This window comes from Lynx canadensis, chromosome C2 (assembly GCF_007474595.2).
Source record: "Lynx canadensis isolate LIC74 chromosome C2, mLynCan4.pri.v2, whole genome shotgun sequence".
NCBI lineage: Eukaryota > Metazoa > Chordata > Mammalia > Carnivora > Felidae > Lynx > Lynx canadensis.
In genome coordinates this window covers 79,418,423-79,433,089 of record NC_044311.2, presented here as the reverse complement: position 1 = coordinate 79,433,089, position 14,667 = coordinate 79,418,423, and the positions used below count along the sequence as shown (strand labels likewise).

At 50.7% G+C, this 14,667-nt stretch overlaps 1 protein-coding gene across 3 annotated transcripts in view; it reads right to left on the bottom strand.

Moving 5' to 3' along the window:
- The window catches only part of LOC115523314 (LIM domain containing preferred translocation partner in lipoma), a 679,286-nt gene extending 667,667 nt beyond the window's left edge, over positions 1-11,619 (bottom strand). For 2 of the 3 annotated variants that reach the window (XM_032594731.1, XM_030329251.1), the window contains exon 1: positions 11,442-11,619. The gene's annotated coding sequence lies outside the window, so the exon portion shown is untranslated. Of the gene's footprint in view, positions 1-11,248; positions 11,292-11,441 lie in introns of those variants that run through there. The other variant, XM_032594730.1, reaches the window with a different exon arrangement.
- Positions 11,620-14,667: the final 3,048 nt, after the last annotated feature.

The window sequence follows — 14,667 nt, the reverse complement described above, 5'->3', positions numbered from 1 at the left end:
TTCTTGCCACACATCAGGATCCACAATGGATACGAATATAAACAAAGCTACAGCTTGTCCCAGGGATCGGCACAGGCTGGGAACAGGAGGAATCCAAAATTGTGCTAACAGAAAACTCAAGTCGAAGTCCTGGCTCACCATCCGACTAGCGTGGGCCCCAGGAAGGTCATGTAATCTCTCACCTCACGTTCCTGATCGGTAAAACCTGGACAGTAATAACTACTCACAGCACTGTTGAGGGGATTTATCTGTAATTCATAGGAAAACACATGATTAACTGCAAAGCACTATAAAAATGACGACTAGTAGAAAGGCACAACCATATTCCATTTTGATCAGGATCATGCAGGCCAGTCTAGGCCACAAAGAGCTCACTTGAGTGTGTGTTAACTTATTGGCACCAAAATGGTCACTCCCTCGACACTCTGTGTGAAAAATGGCCCACCACTCTTAGTGTTTGATCATCCATTTTTAACTTCTTCTGCCATTTTTCCAGTTTAGCTAAGAGGATCCTGAGAAGCCAAATGGACAGAGGACTTCCAGGTAAGATTGTTACAAATATCTTTTTGAAGGAAGGAAGGAAGGAAGGAAGGAAGGAAGGAAGGAAGGAAGGAAGGAAGGAAGGAAGGAAAAAAAAGTCAGATTGGGCAGGCTTCAAAGACATTTCTATATCAAGTCTTCCATCGATACCTGCGTTTTCACTAATATTCCAATCAGCCACTGCTTGAACATCTCCAGTGATTAGAGATTTAATAACCCTAGGAAGAACCAATTCCATTCAGAATCAAGAGATTTCATGGAATTCTTAAAACATAAAAAGGGATAGAGATCTTCCCCTTGACAAAGAGCTATCTCAACAGCCATGCACTCTGTCACCCTTCTACAGACACTGGGCATTGGATGGGACGACCTGGAGGTTATGCTGCAACCAGGGCTGGGGACTTTGCATGTATCATCTGCTCAGGGTCTGACTTTCCTTTTATTTAAACAAGAAGATGGGGTGACCTCTATTTTACCTGTGAAACATCCACCACGTCCATGGCATCAGCCCTAATTCAGCTTCCCTTTGTCTTCTGCCTGGGCTATTGCAGCCCATGTTGCCATCTCGAGTACCCTCCCTCCCCATCCAACATACCACTTTTTTCCTGAAGCACAGTTCACCCTACGTGATGCTCCTTCCATAGTGCAGACTCAACTCCTCAGCAATCAAGCCCTTTCTCAATCTCAGCCCCACCCTAGCTTTTCACCCTCATTTCCATGGCCTCTGTACTATGCAGTCTATCCCCCATGACTCCACTTCTCCAAGGTGTGGTACACTTTCTCACGTCTGTGTCTCTGCCGTGTTATTTCCCCTGCTTAACTACCCTGTGTTCCTCCTGCCTACCAAATTCCCACTCATCCTTCAAAGCCTATTTAAATGATGGTCTCTTCATCTGTGAAGTTTCCCCCAGGTCCCTCGAGTTGGGCCACCACCCAATTAGAGCCACCAGGTACTTTCTTGTACACAGTTTCCACCCCAAAACCCAGACGAGAATGTCACTCATTCATTCACAGGTACATCTGGCACGATGAGTGAGCAAGGACACCAGTGCATCAGATCGACGGGCAAATAAATGTATCTTTAGGGTCCTGTTCCACTATCATCAGTGGAACCCTAATAGTCTCCAAGTGAAGCTGCTCGTCTGTGGCCGAGAAGTTTCCAGACTGGAAATGACCAGACATCTGAAAAGCTGACCTGCCTTTCACCTCATTCTAAGAAAAGGTGCCACTCACCCTCCAGGTCACTGCAGTTTGACTTTCCCACGAGTCAGGGAACACACACCCTGCCCTGTTGGTGGCAACTCCCTGCTGCAGCTCTTGCAAATGACTTGTTCTCGTACCAAACAAGGCAGAAGCTCCAGGCGCCAACTAAGTTTTGATTTGCTTCCCAGGAACTTCACAAGAACCATCTTCTGTGGAAATTCATTCGGAAGAATACGCATGGGTTACTCTAGTGACGTCTTGGCACAGAATTTAGAACCGCAACTGGGGCTTCCACGGTTATAGTCAGAGATCATTATCAAGATGGGCCAATGAATGGAAAATAAATGATTCAAAAACCCAGCTAGAGTATACACGGGGACAGAGGATCCATCTTGTTGCTTCAGATTTACTAGCCAGAGCCATTTTGGCTGCCCTGTTGCATCTTGGACGAAGCTTTCACGTCCTTCAACGTCTAACCTAAGACCCAGCCCTTCCACCAAGTCCCACACGTGCCAGTGGGCGCACACATCAGTCCTCTACGGTAATTGCTCTTGTGGCGGCCCCTTCCTACCCTGTGACAAGCATTAACGTGTTTGTATCAACCCTGATAAACCCTGTGTGCCTGCAATCGTGACGTCTCCTTCAGGCATCCCCAAACTTCACCTTACAGAAGTAGTTCATGGAACCAACATTGCTCGAGCACGTAGCATCTCCTCTAGCAAAAACAGTGGGTGTTTGCTAAGGCAACACGATAGACCTAGTCTCACGCTCACTCCTTGCCTAGCTCCCTCCACATCATCTACAGGTGCGGCAACCAGACAATCTATCCTCCCAATCAGAACACCTTTGGAGTGAAAAGGGGTCACTGTCAATTCTATGCTAGGACCCAGACAGAAGCCAGGACAGCCCAAGGAGGACGGTCCCTCTGCCTGTTAGCTAAATACTGTTGCTACGGCTACATTTCTCCACCAGAAAACTGAGGCTAGCGTTAAGGACGGGGATCCCTTCATATCCACAAAGTGGTCTTCTAAAGACGCCAAAACATTCACCATATGTCCACAGCCATCTTCTCCTAAGGGGGTAACCTCCACCTCCCCGAGTCTTTCAAAGGGGCAGCTGATCTGCTGGAGAATGGCCTGAGCGACTGAGGAATGCTCACAGTGGCGATGGCAGGAAAAGGGCCCATGCTGGGCGGTGGAACAAGGCCAACACACAATTCTTGAAGGTCAGTGAAATAACCCCACCCTGTCCTGATCCTCTTGCTGACCTGCCCCATGAAAGGTTCCCACACAAACTCCAGGGAGGAGTGGCCCCGCCCCTCCATACCAGTTTTCCATTGTAACCACAGGGGGCTTTGATGTGAGGCCTTGACCCAAGCAATTACTGCAATAGAAGCAAACCCCGCAGGGCTGAAAGGCACAAATCCCGTGAAGAGTGGGATGGTTGCAATGGAAGAAGGGACACCGCACGGCCATTCACTGGTCAAAAGCCATTCTGACAGCACGGAAGTGTCATGGATGTCCGTGGCACACGGTTCACTCTGCAGGGCGCGCTGTTCTCAACAGCAACGCCCTCGTCACTAAGAAGTCAAAAAATGAGGGACCTGCCAACTCACGCCTGTGACCACCCCAGGGAGCAGTCTCCATTAAGCAGTTCAGCTACGATTGGAACTTGGCACTGTCTGGGTCTAAATCCCATGATCTCCACTGCCAGTAGGGTAAAGTACCACCACCGTCTGCTACACACCATGCTGGGCACCAGAAATTGCCACACGGGCACGCTACATGGCCACACTGCATACAGTAAGCACTGGGAAGGGAGCTCCTCCGGTTCTCACAAATGCACTGTGATGTAAGATCTCTGTTTGAAGGTAACTGAGGCTCAGAGATGTTCCAGAACTTACTTAAGATCACAGGGCTAGGGGCGCCTGGTGGCTCAGCGGGTTGAGCACCCAACTCTTGGTTTGGACTCAGGGCACAATCTCCTCGTTCATGAGCTGGAGTCCCACATCAAGCTCTGCACTCACGGCACAGAGCCTGCTTGGGATTCCTTCTCCCTCTCTCTCTGTCCCTGCCCCACTCTCTCCCTCTGTGTCTCAAATAAATAAATAAATAAATAAATAAATAAATAAATAAATAAAACTGTAAAAAAAAAAAAAAAAAGATCACAGGGCTAGTGGATGGCTCAAACAGAGGTGTATGCTTTCCATACACCAAAATCCTTTGGTGATGGTACTGTGAAAATGATAGCATGGCAAAGCCCAGACCCTCAGAGTTTGGGGTCTCCAACCTGATTGTCAGTTGACTTCCAAAGTCAGACACAGGCAGTGAATGCTAATTAATTACTACACGGTGAAGTAATACTGATAGTTTCCTGCCTATGCATAAGGCCTGCTAAGGACGTTCCTGTCAATTTCTCACGCTTCCCAACAGTTAAGGAGCAGGACAGGAGCTTGGGAGGTGGGATTCTTATTCTGCCATGTAAAGCCGAGCACCCCATGGGAAGGCTCTCCACGCCTGAATTCTTGCCCACACTCTGCAAGACAAGACTAATCCTGCTGACCCATCCCTTAGATTGCAATCAGGAGCTAAGTAATAAAAATGATAGTAAAATGCATCCTCCACATAAAAAGTGCTAGGAAGACCACGGGTTCTCTGAGATGGGCTGTGATGGGTAGGAGGATCTACCCTGTAATGGATCTCATACCGGCAGCGTGAAAACCTTTATGCAAGCAAAAATACGTAAAAATGAAAGGGGACAACTGAGGGTTGTCACAAGCAAGGAAACTTGAAGTTGCCATGGAGTCAGAACCTTGGTTCTTGCAAAAAAGGGAAGAGCATACATGGCAGTAAAAGAAATCAATCCCCAACACACACACACTCAAACAGCCATCGTGATCAGTTTGTTTCACAGTGTAAAGCATAAGGTTCAAGCCCAGTAACAGTGATCTCCAAGCTGTACCCCCTCTGGAATTTTCTAAAGCAGAGTTGTGGGGGGGTGGGGTGGGGGACAGTGGGAAGCAGAGAAGGCATGTGTCAGGCCAGGCTCAGCAGAAAAAGAATCAAAACCACCTTTGAAAGAGGTCTGGCCTGGGAGTATGGGCCGATGTCTGACTCAGGCTCACCTGACAAGGATGTGACCGAGCCCTGTGCCCCTTTCCCAGGGCCTCGGTTTCCTCACCTGGGCAACGAGGGATCGGGTTGCTCTGGCCACCGAGGCCCAGCCCACACTTCTAAGGCAGGAACTGCCAGCTCGCAGCTTCTACTGCCTCCAAGCCTGGCTCACATGAAAGTTTTTTTTCCAGCCAAGGCTGATAAGCTGGCAAATAATTAGGACAAGAGGAGGCACTAAGCTACCTGTTATGATTCTGACAGCAAACAACTCCTGGAATCCGTTCTTCCCCCTCTTCTCTGCTGGGCTGGTACAGGCCCGCTATCACCCACCCTGGAACACATCAGCAGCCTCCTAAAGGGGCTCCCTGCCTCTGGGCCACTCTGCCACTAGAGCTCTCTGAAATACAGATCCACCAACAGCCTCCTTTGCTCAAGACGTAACAAAAGCCCTCCCGCTCCCCACAACTGCCGTCATCCTTGTTCCTCCTGCCAGCCCTTTCCCGTCTAACCCTCCCGGGCCAGCCCCATCATTCACGGCGATCTCCAAAAACACCTTTCCATTTACCAAACACTTTTAAAGCCTCAGGACTGCACATCGAGGTCTCTCTGTATAGAAAACTCTTCCATCCCTGTCCACCATAGGAACTCCTACTCACTCTTCAAAACCCAACCCGATGTCTTCTTCTCTGAGCATGTGCCTATTCTTCCAGGTGGTGGGTCACTCCCTTCCTAGTGCTCCCATCAGCCCTTTGTTCATCCTTCTAGTAGGGCCTCACCATGCTCTATTTTAGTCTCTCTCCTATACTGGAATAAAGATCCGTAGGGACACAGCCTCGGTCGTCCCTCGGTCGTCTTTGTCAGCCAGTATCCAGCATTTCCGTGGGGCATATGTTAATCACTCACCTGAGCTGCACTGAATACAAAAGATTGGGGTGTATGTGATCACACATATAGGTGTGGGAGAAGGGGACAAAGAGTCAGGGAATGGCATCATGGCACAAGGCGGGGTTTGGCCTTGAACTTAAAGGGCCATGGGTTTACAACAGGCAGAAGGACCACGGTCAGGCAAAGGCACAGACTGAGAAACAGAAGAAGGTTCCAGAACAATGCAACCACCTGGCTGTGGGAGGGAAAGCAATGAGAACAGCTACAATTGCACTCACCCTCAGGATGGCGCATTGAGAGACTCCCCTCTCCATTCCCAGACCCTGGTCTTCACCCTGGCAGGGGACTGTGGCAGCCGTAGCATAGCTGGTTCTCAATCCGATCCCCGGAACTCCACGGACCCAAGCTTCTGGTGTCAGTAAAAGTCCCTCTCCCCATCACTGCTCTTGTGTGGTTGCAGCGAACCAAGTCAATCCCTTTCTTCATCTAACCAGTATTTCCAACGCATCTGCCATGTGCCAGGCACTCTTCTGGGCCTGGGAATATGGCCATCAACAAGCAGGCATCCTTGCGATCCTCGTGAAGCTTCTTTTACAGTGGAGGGGAAACAAAGACTTGCAAGCATATAAAGCCAGGTGGTGACCAGTGCCTATATCGTGCCAGTAATGTCGTTCATTCATTTAACAAACAGGACTGAACATCTTCAAAGCACCAGAGACCAGAGGGATTTGGAGATAAGACGGCCAAAGTCTTTTTTTTTTTTATTTTTTTTAATGTTCATTTGTTTTTGAGAGAGAGCAGAGTGTGAGCAGGGGAGGGGCAGAAAGAGAGGGAGACACAGAATCTGAAGCAGGCTCCAGGCTCTGAGCTGTTGGCACAGAGCCCGATGCGGGGCTTCAACTCACAAACCTGAGCTGAAGTCGGACACCCAACTGCCTGAGCCACCCAGGCAGCCCAGCCAAGGTCTTGCTGACTTTGTGAGTGCCATTTCTAGGTTCTGTCTTTTCTACCTGAAGATACCTTTATCTGTGAGGTCACGAAATGCAAACAACAAACCCGAGGCAGGTGGGCACAGGAAGAACTGAAGTTGATCTCTCAGAGCCCTGAGCCAGAAAGCCATCTTTCAGGAAGGGGTCTGCATTGACCCAAGGAAGGGCAGGATCCAACAGGTAGCTATTCCACTCAACTCCAGGGGACACCAGCCTTGTTGAAGGAGCCACAGATCCAGGGCACTAACAGGAATCAAAACCCTCCCTCGCTTCCCAACTTTGCCATCTCCCCAACCGCCTCTCTCCAGGAATACAGCAAATCCTTATCACAACAGAGGGCTGAGGAGGGAACAATGATGGGGGATGGTTTGCTGGAGAGGCTCTACTGTCTCCGGCCAGGTAGGTTTGGGGAGAGAAGACACCCAAAGGGTAGAGGGAACGGTAGTATCTTACGAGAGAAGGGGCCCGGCAGCACCAATGTGGCATTGAGAAGCCTGGTCACCCACATAGCCCTTCAACTGTGATCCCACCGGGCCCTGTGAACGTGCACTGAATTCAATGCCAAGGAAAAACACTGGAAAACACCCTGGATTTTCATTCTGTGGACACCGGAGAGAAGCGTGAAGCTACAGCTCAGGCGAAGGTTGGACACTTAGCCATGGACTAGCAGTTGCGTGACCTTACTTGGCCAAAAACTCATTTTCTCATCTGCACAATGAGACGGATAATCATAAAGCTTCCCTTCACCAACCAGTAGGAGGATACGTAAGCAGATGAGAAGCACTCGAAACCGTCAAATTATTATTAGATTATTATTACTATCATTGTTAAGAATGCTAAGCAGACCCACGTTTTCTAGCCTCAATCCTGCGCTTTCCCTGCTGTGACAAGCACGAATCCCATTAACTCTCCTGCCACCCACCCCTATTCCCAGAGAGTGAGGAGAGGCAAACACCACATCAGTGTTCTTTCTCATTTCTGTGACCCGCACGGGAATGCACCAGCCCATTCCCACTCGCATCCAGGGAGAGTGGACCGGACTCCCACAACACACGTCCGTTCCCTCCTTCCTCGCTCACCTCTGCTGCACACACACCCTTCGAGCCCACGGATTTCCACCCGGAGAGCTGCTTCCCACCTGCAGCACAGCCTCACCCCTCCTTCTTCGCCTGGGTTTTCTTCCAGCAAGGCGCAGCCTTCCAACGCCACATTCCAGGGAAAGTCCCCACCAGTGCACGCCCACCCACCCACCGAGGCGCACCCTGAGCTAAGACTCCCTATTACTGACCAGGGTCAAGGTCTCAGGTTCACTCTCAGTTACTCAATGTGTCACCGTGCTTCCTGCATTACCTCCCAGATACCTAATCCCAGTGACAAGGAGGGTTCCGGAACCCCTGCCCAGGCTCGTTTCTCAAGTCAATTTCCAGAGAAGCAAGTAATGTCCCTTTAGCCTGCAAGATAAATTTAAATCTACGTAGCAAATTAAATTCGAATTCACATCTCCATTTCCCACCAGCCCCCCCTTCACGCTGGTCATTCAAAATACAGCCTGAGGCATAACCTTCCTAGGACTGCAAAAGGCCTCACAGCCCCGTCTCTGCCCAGAGCTTCTTCCCCAGGGCACAACTCCTGCTTAGCCCTAAAGATTCTCCCCAGACACTACTCCTTCTGTGGTTGCTTCCCTGAAGTCAACCCTCTTCAGTGCAGAGTAGCCAGAACATACCCCCCTGTAACAGCAACCCCCCTCCACAACACCACACACACACACACACACACACACACACAACGTGCCCTCAACAGCAGGCACTGTGTGGCCTCATCTTTGTACTCCCAGCGCCAAACCCGTTCCTGGTTTCACTGTGGAGGCTGGCTCCAGAAAATTCTGTGCTTCGCACCACTGCGCTTCTCCTTTCTGTGTAAAAATAGCTGTGTGCTCCATCCTTGCTTTTTACCCTGTCACCAGGCATCTTCCGTCTTGGCCAAAGACCCATCATCATGGCAGCATCCTGAGCCACGGTTCCGAAATCAAATCCAGTCTGACTCTCCCCCCTTCGCAATTAATCGGCACCAGGGTCCACAGCGAAGTAAAGTCACATATTAACACACCAAGAGTCAAAGTTCAGGGCTGTAATTTTGAGCATGTCTCCAATTAGCCATGTGACCTTGGGCAAAGGTTCACATGCAGATGAAAGATGTCGCCAGGCCCCCAATTCTCCCAAGATTTTTTTTTGATACCCAAATGGGAATGTCTAATGGGAAACTGTTTAATAAAGTGCAGAGCCCTGTACATTCATAAAGGGTGTAATGAGCAAATTGTATCAAATCTAAACCATCAACTGTAAGATGTACCATTGTCAACTTAGAATGAAAAACTGCTCAGCTATGACACATCTGTGATTAAAAGAGAACCCGATTTCAGTGACATTAAAATGTAAAGTGTGTTTAGAATTGATGAAATAAAATTTATTTGTCTCAGTAAACACAGAAACCTGCTACAAATTTCTCGTATTTGCCAATGGCCCGTAATAGGCACTCGCAGTAAATGAACGAACACCCACTGAGAACACTCTTAGACCAAATTATTGCCTCCCTGGCTGGAACTGGGGGGCAAGACGCCTGCCCCACGCCAGTTCCTTCCCCTTCTCAATCATGTCCCAGCCTGATCAAAACCCTCAAAAGAGGACGTCAAGTCAGATCCCAACTCGCTTCATAATGAAGTCTCCTCTCCACCAACCACTACCTGGAACTGTCTGCTATCCCAGAACTGTGACTTCTCCACAAGAATAGGTCACCCTAAAAAGGGTCCTCCTCATTCCCAGCATAGTAACCAGCCCAGCAACTCAGCTCCCTAGCCCTATTCCCAACGCCAACTCTAGGCCCACCTGCTGCTGGGAGAATGCCTGACCCAAAGGGCCCAGGCCCTCAACCACTCAGACAGCTAACCCCAACTACTTTCTCTCATCTAGAGTCTACATTCCAGACTATAAAGCCCCGGTGTTGTGGCTGGGGGACTGCATCCCAAAGATTCAATGCAAGATCAGGCTCTTCCCTGTAATTGACTCCTGGTGCTGGCAGGCACCTGGAAGAGGAAGGCTGGTTGCAGAGTGGAGAAAACCCCGTTTGGGGTTCTGGCCCCCCAACATCCACCATTATTCAATGTAGGCTCCAGAAACTAGCACCCGCCTCCTCTGGGCCTCTGTGTTGGTTTTCCTGCCTGTAAGAGAGTGGGAGGGTGAGGAATGGGGGTGGGGGTGGGGGCATTCAGCTACTTTCCCCTTCTACTTAAGTCTTCCCTAAAATGCAATTTGCTGGGAATGGTAAGCCGTTAATTAGGTCACTAACACCTCAGTGAGAAGGAGTTTCTCGGGAGGCAAACAATTTAGAAAAGGGTACTGGAAACAAGTTAAGTGAGTCTGGTACTAGGAAGTAGCTCAGAGAGGACCCAAATTTTTGCATTTGTGTTGGAGGCAGGAAGGCAGAGGATCCCTGGGAAGGGAAGAGAAGGGGAAGTCAGAGCGACCTTTCAGTTCCTGGAGCACAAGTCCCAAAGGGCGTTGCTCTGTAGACTACTCAAGCACAATTCCAGTGCTTATCTCTCTCATGTCCACCCCCCACCCCCACACCCGGCTCCATGCACCCCACGCCCCCAACACAGCCACCATTTACAGCTTCATCTCCTCTCTCCAACAATTTATTTAGTCTTCTTGGGTCTTCATCCCTCCCCCCCCCCCCCCCCCCCCATCCGCGCAAATGGCCTTCCTGTCTCTGGCTGGCTTCAGAAAACACCCTATGCTTCAAAGCCTTGACCGAGGCGCGGCCCCTCCAAGAGAGAAATCAAACTTTATTCAAGCCTTTCTCCAGGCACTCCGCACTTTATCCTGGGTCTGGTTGGGCACCTCGGGTGAATGAGCGCTCCCTGAGGGCAGGGCCTGGGCCCCATCAGCCTCTCCGACCCACACACCCAGCCAGCACAGCGCTTGGCACACAGTGAGTGCTAGAGAAATGCTTGCAGAAAAGGAACCAGGAGTAGGGAACCATCTATGTCGATTATGGCTCGGCCTCTAGTGAGTGACTCCAGGGAGGCCCTCCTTGTCTCCGGGCCTCAAATGCGCCGAATGTAAAATGGGGGGACTAGAATGACTGGGTTCCTAGGCCCTTTCCACCGTGACAACTGAGATTCCGCGAAAGCTCCAAGCGGCTGGGTGTGGCCCCGCCCCCTAGACGCCCAGAAAAGCCCGGGCAGGGGGCGCTCAGGGGAAGGGCTCCAACCCCGCCCAGTCCAAGGTCGACGCTTCCCGAAAACTCGGGGTCCCCCTCCACCATGCGTGCACCCCCGTGATTGAGCCGCGGCGGGCACTGCCGCACCGCGGGCCCTGCGGCCAGGCTGGGCGCGCGCTCCGCGCCCTGCGCCCCGCGCGCCTGCCTCCCGGGAGGCGCTCGCGCCCGGGGAGGGCCGGGGGTTCCCGAGGCGCCCGCGAGCGGAGGGTGGGGGGAAGGAAGGAGGATTTGCAACAATACCTCGGGGAGGAGGCGGCCGGTGGCAGCGGCGGCGGCAGCGGCGGCAGCGGCTGGAGGCGGAGGCAAAGGCGAAGGAGGAGGTGCCCGGGCACTCCCCCTCCATTGTCCCCGGCCCCGGACAGGCCCGGCCCCGCGCCCCGCACCGCGCACCGCGCACCGCGCCCAGTGCCCGGGCGGTGCAGCCAGCCCTTACCTTGCAGCGCCCGGCTCTCCCCTCCTTGCTAATGCTACTTATCCCGGGAAAGCTCGCGCGGGGGCCGGGAGCGGACCCACAGACAAAAAGTGAAACTTCGGCAGGGCTGGAGCTGCAGCTGGTTGGTGCCTTTCCCCCTCCTTCCTCCCCACCGTCCCCACCCCCTCCCCTTGGTCTCCCGTGCGGTGCCCTGAGAGCTGGAGGCTGACGTCAGGGGCCTGAATTCCTGACTTTGCCTGCACGCATTTGTCCATGTAAGGTATGGGAAAGCGTGTGCCCGCGGGCCGCCGCGCAGCGCTCGCCAGGCGGGGGAGGGGGCGCCCGCTGGGGCCGCGGCTAGGCCAGAAGGTGGGCGCACGGAGGGCATGTTACTTCCTGGGAGGGAAGAGGAGGAGACGCGGGGATGCGGGGGAGCTCGCAAAGGAGGAAGGAAAAGAGGGAGGTGTGGAGGCTTGCCTCACTGGAGGAAGAGGAAGCAGACGTAGAAGGAGGAAGCGGCTGAGTGGAGGGGCTGCTGAAGACACGGGGGGACCCGTGTCTACAATGGAAGCGCCAACACAAGGCGCTGAGCCTGAGCAGAAGCGACCCTGCCAAGGAATCCCCTTCTCGGATCTCTTCCTGAGCCTCGCCCTGGATTCCCAGCAACACTCAGAACCTACTGGATGGTAGAGCTGGCAAAGACCAACTTCCCAGCCCGCTCACTTCACTCAGGAGAAAACTGAAGCCCTGGGAGGAGGAATGACTTGCCCAGGGTCATACAGGACACAGATCCAGGCATTGGCCCCGGATGCTTAGCCTCCCAGCCAGATTCCGACGCCAGATAGGGCCCTGACTCCCTTTGTCCCACTGAGCAGTGAAGCAGGCTACGTGTAAGTACGTAGGGCAACACTGACCCCCACTGGGAAGAGCTTTCCAACTCTCAGGGCCCCAGAGTCAGTTCCTGGAAGGTTCTCATTGACAGTGAGCCCTGAGTAGCAATGACCATCAGTTGCTTCAGGGCAGCTTCCTGTGTCCCCTGCTGAATCGAACCCCTGCGTTTAACAATTACTTCCCAGTCTTGTCCGGAAGCCCAGAAAGCTTGCTATGTGCTTACAGCTTCAAAAAAAAACAAAAAAAAAAAAAAAAAAAAAAAAAAAAAAAAAAAAAAAAAAAAAAAAAATAAATGTGAACTGGGTGAACTGGTTTGAATAGAGGCAAGCCTGTTCTTGGAAGGTTTTGAGTCGGACTTTTTTCCCTCTGAATTTGTAATACGAGCAACCATGAAAACCACCATTTACTTTATCAAAAGGTTGTGATGTTCGGCAGCTATTGCCTGGAAGGCACTCCGAGGCTGTGGACCTTGTTTCCTTGTATTTCTGGCCTCCTCATATCTGAAATAATAATCCCTCACCTCAGTACATCATACAAGTGCTTTCTCAAAGGTGTATTAGTCTTTGTGTTAGGTGGGACACAATTGGGGTCCCTCTTTTACATCGAAGATAAAAACAGGTAGTGATTCCCCCAACACAAAATGAATGACTGAGCAATAACACAAACTCACCTCCCCCCATCCAGGTCCTGTGACTAATCCTGAGGGGTCCCCCACCCACCAGTAAGGAGGCCCTGGACCCTCAGCAGGACCAAATTCCCATTCAGAAATGTTGACGGTATTTATTCTTGAAACTTGTTCTTCTTGGATTTGGAGGAATTTTTTTGAGCAAGAATTAAAAGAAGCGAGTGTAGAAACACACGTTATTGCATGTGCCATTTACTGAGTACCTTCTTTGTGCAAAGTCTTTGGATTCAGATATTCCTGGGCCCGGATTACTTAAGGTCTCTTCCTCTCAATTCTTATCTACATGTGCAAAAAACTGAAAATGGTAGCAGAGATAAGGTCAAGAGGACCTATGCCGTGCAATAATGAAGTGCTTTTCTTTGTTTTTCACCGAATAATTTGAAATAGGAACATGAGCTCTTAAAAAAGATTTTGTCTCCGGGCTTTCAAGAGATCAGATCTGGGGCGCCTGGGTGGCTCAGTCGGTTGAGCGGCCGACTTTGGCTCAGGTCCATGATCTCACGGTCCGTGAGTTCAAGCCCCGCATCGGGCTCTGTGCTGACAGCTCGGAGCCTGGAGCCTGTTTCGGATTCTGTGTCTCCCTCTCTCTGACGCTCCCCCGTTCATGCTCTCCTCTCTGTCTCAAAAATAATAACGTTAAAAAAAAAATTTAAAAAAAAGAGATCAGATCTTATTACAACACCAATTCACGTACTCTATCTTCAACATTTCAGCAAACCCATATTCTGAGCACTATCGTTTAATAGGAACAAACCTTGGGATCACACAAAGTAAGAATGGGTCCACCCGATCCCCATCCAATATAACGGGACTTGACCAGCATTTCTTTTTCTTTTCCCCAGTAACACACTTATAAAGAGTAATAGGGTTCTAATGAGATTAATGAGATTTAATAAGGTATAATTAGACTCATTCACTTCCTCCATCATACACATTATAAGACTGTTGTGTTGGATCCAGAAATGCTACTAATTATGTGACTGTTGTATGGGTGTGTGAATTGCTCAGGTGGGCATGGTGTTAGCCCAAGAATTATATAAAGGTAATCAGGAAAGATAAATTTTGGCTCACGAGGCACTCACCAGGAGTGTGAGAGGCAAAGTGGCAAATGGATGCTTGGCCAGGGCACCTTGGTGTTGTCATCATATGCAAATCCAAGTCAAAGCCTCCTTCTCATTTGCTGATCGGGTTTCTTTTGTATTCTCCCTTCTTTCACCATCCAGTTAAAACCTGATGTGTTCAGGGGCTTAAGAAAGAAGGAACATTGTGTAAATTTGCAGACTCAATGCAGAGAAACCACAGAATTACCAATCCAGAGACTAAAAGAAGCACACAGGATTTGAGGTGGGGCAGAGGTCATGTGATCTGAGGATCGCACACCCTACAAAAGGATTCTTACTGTTCCAGTGATGGCACACAAAACTTTGAGGAAGGGCGGGCTGTGGTCCCACTGTTCCCTTGCATCCACTACAGCTCCTTACCCAACGGCCCCTGGGTAGCACATGGCAGTCCAGGTTTCGTGGTTAGGATATGCTGGGCAGCATTCTAAGGATTTTTCATAGGCATTTTATTTAACCGCGCCAAACCTTTCTAAGGTTGGCATTATTCCTTTCTCTATTTTGCCCTTTTGCCCACGAGGAAAGTAAAGCCCAGGGAGGTTAAGTAGCATGC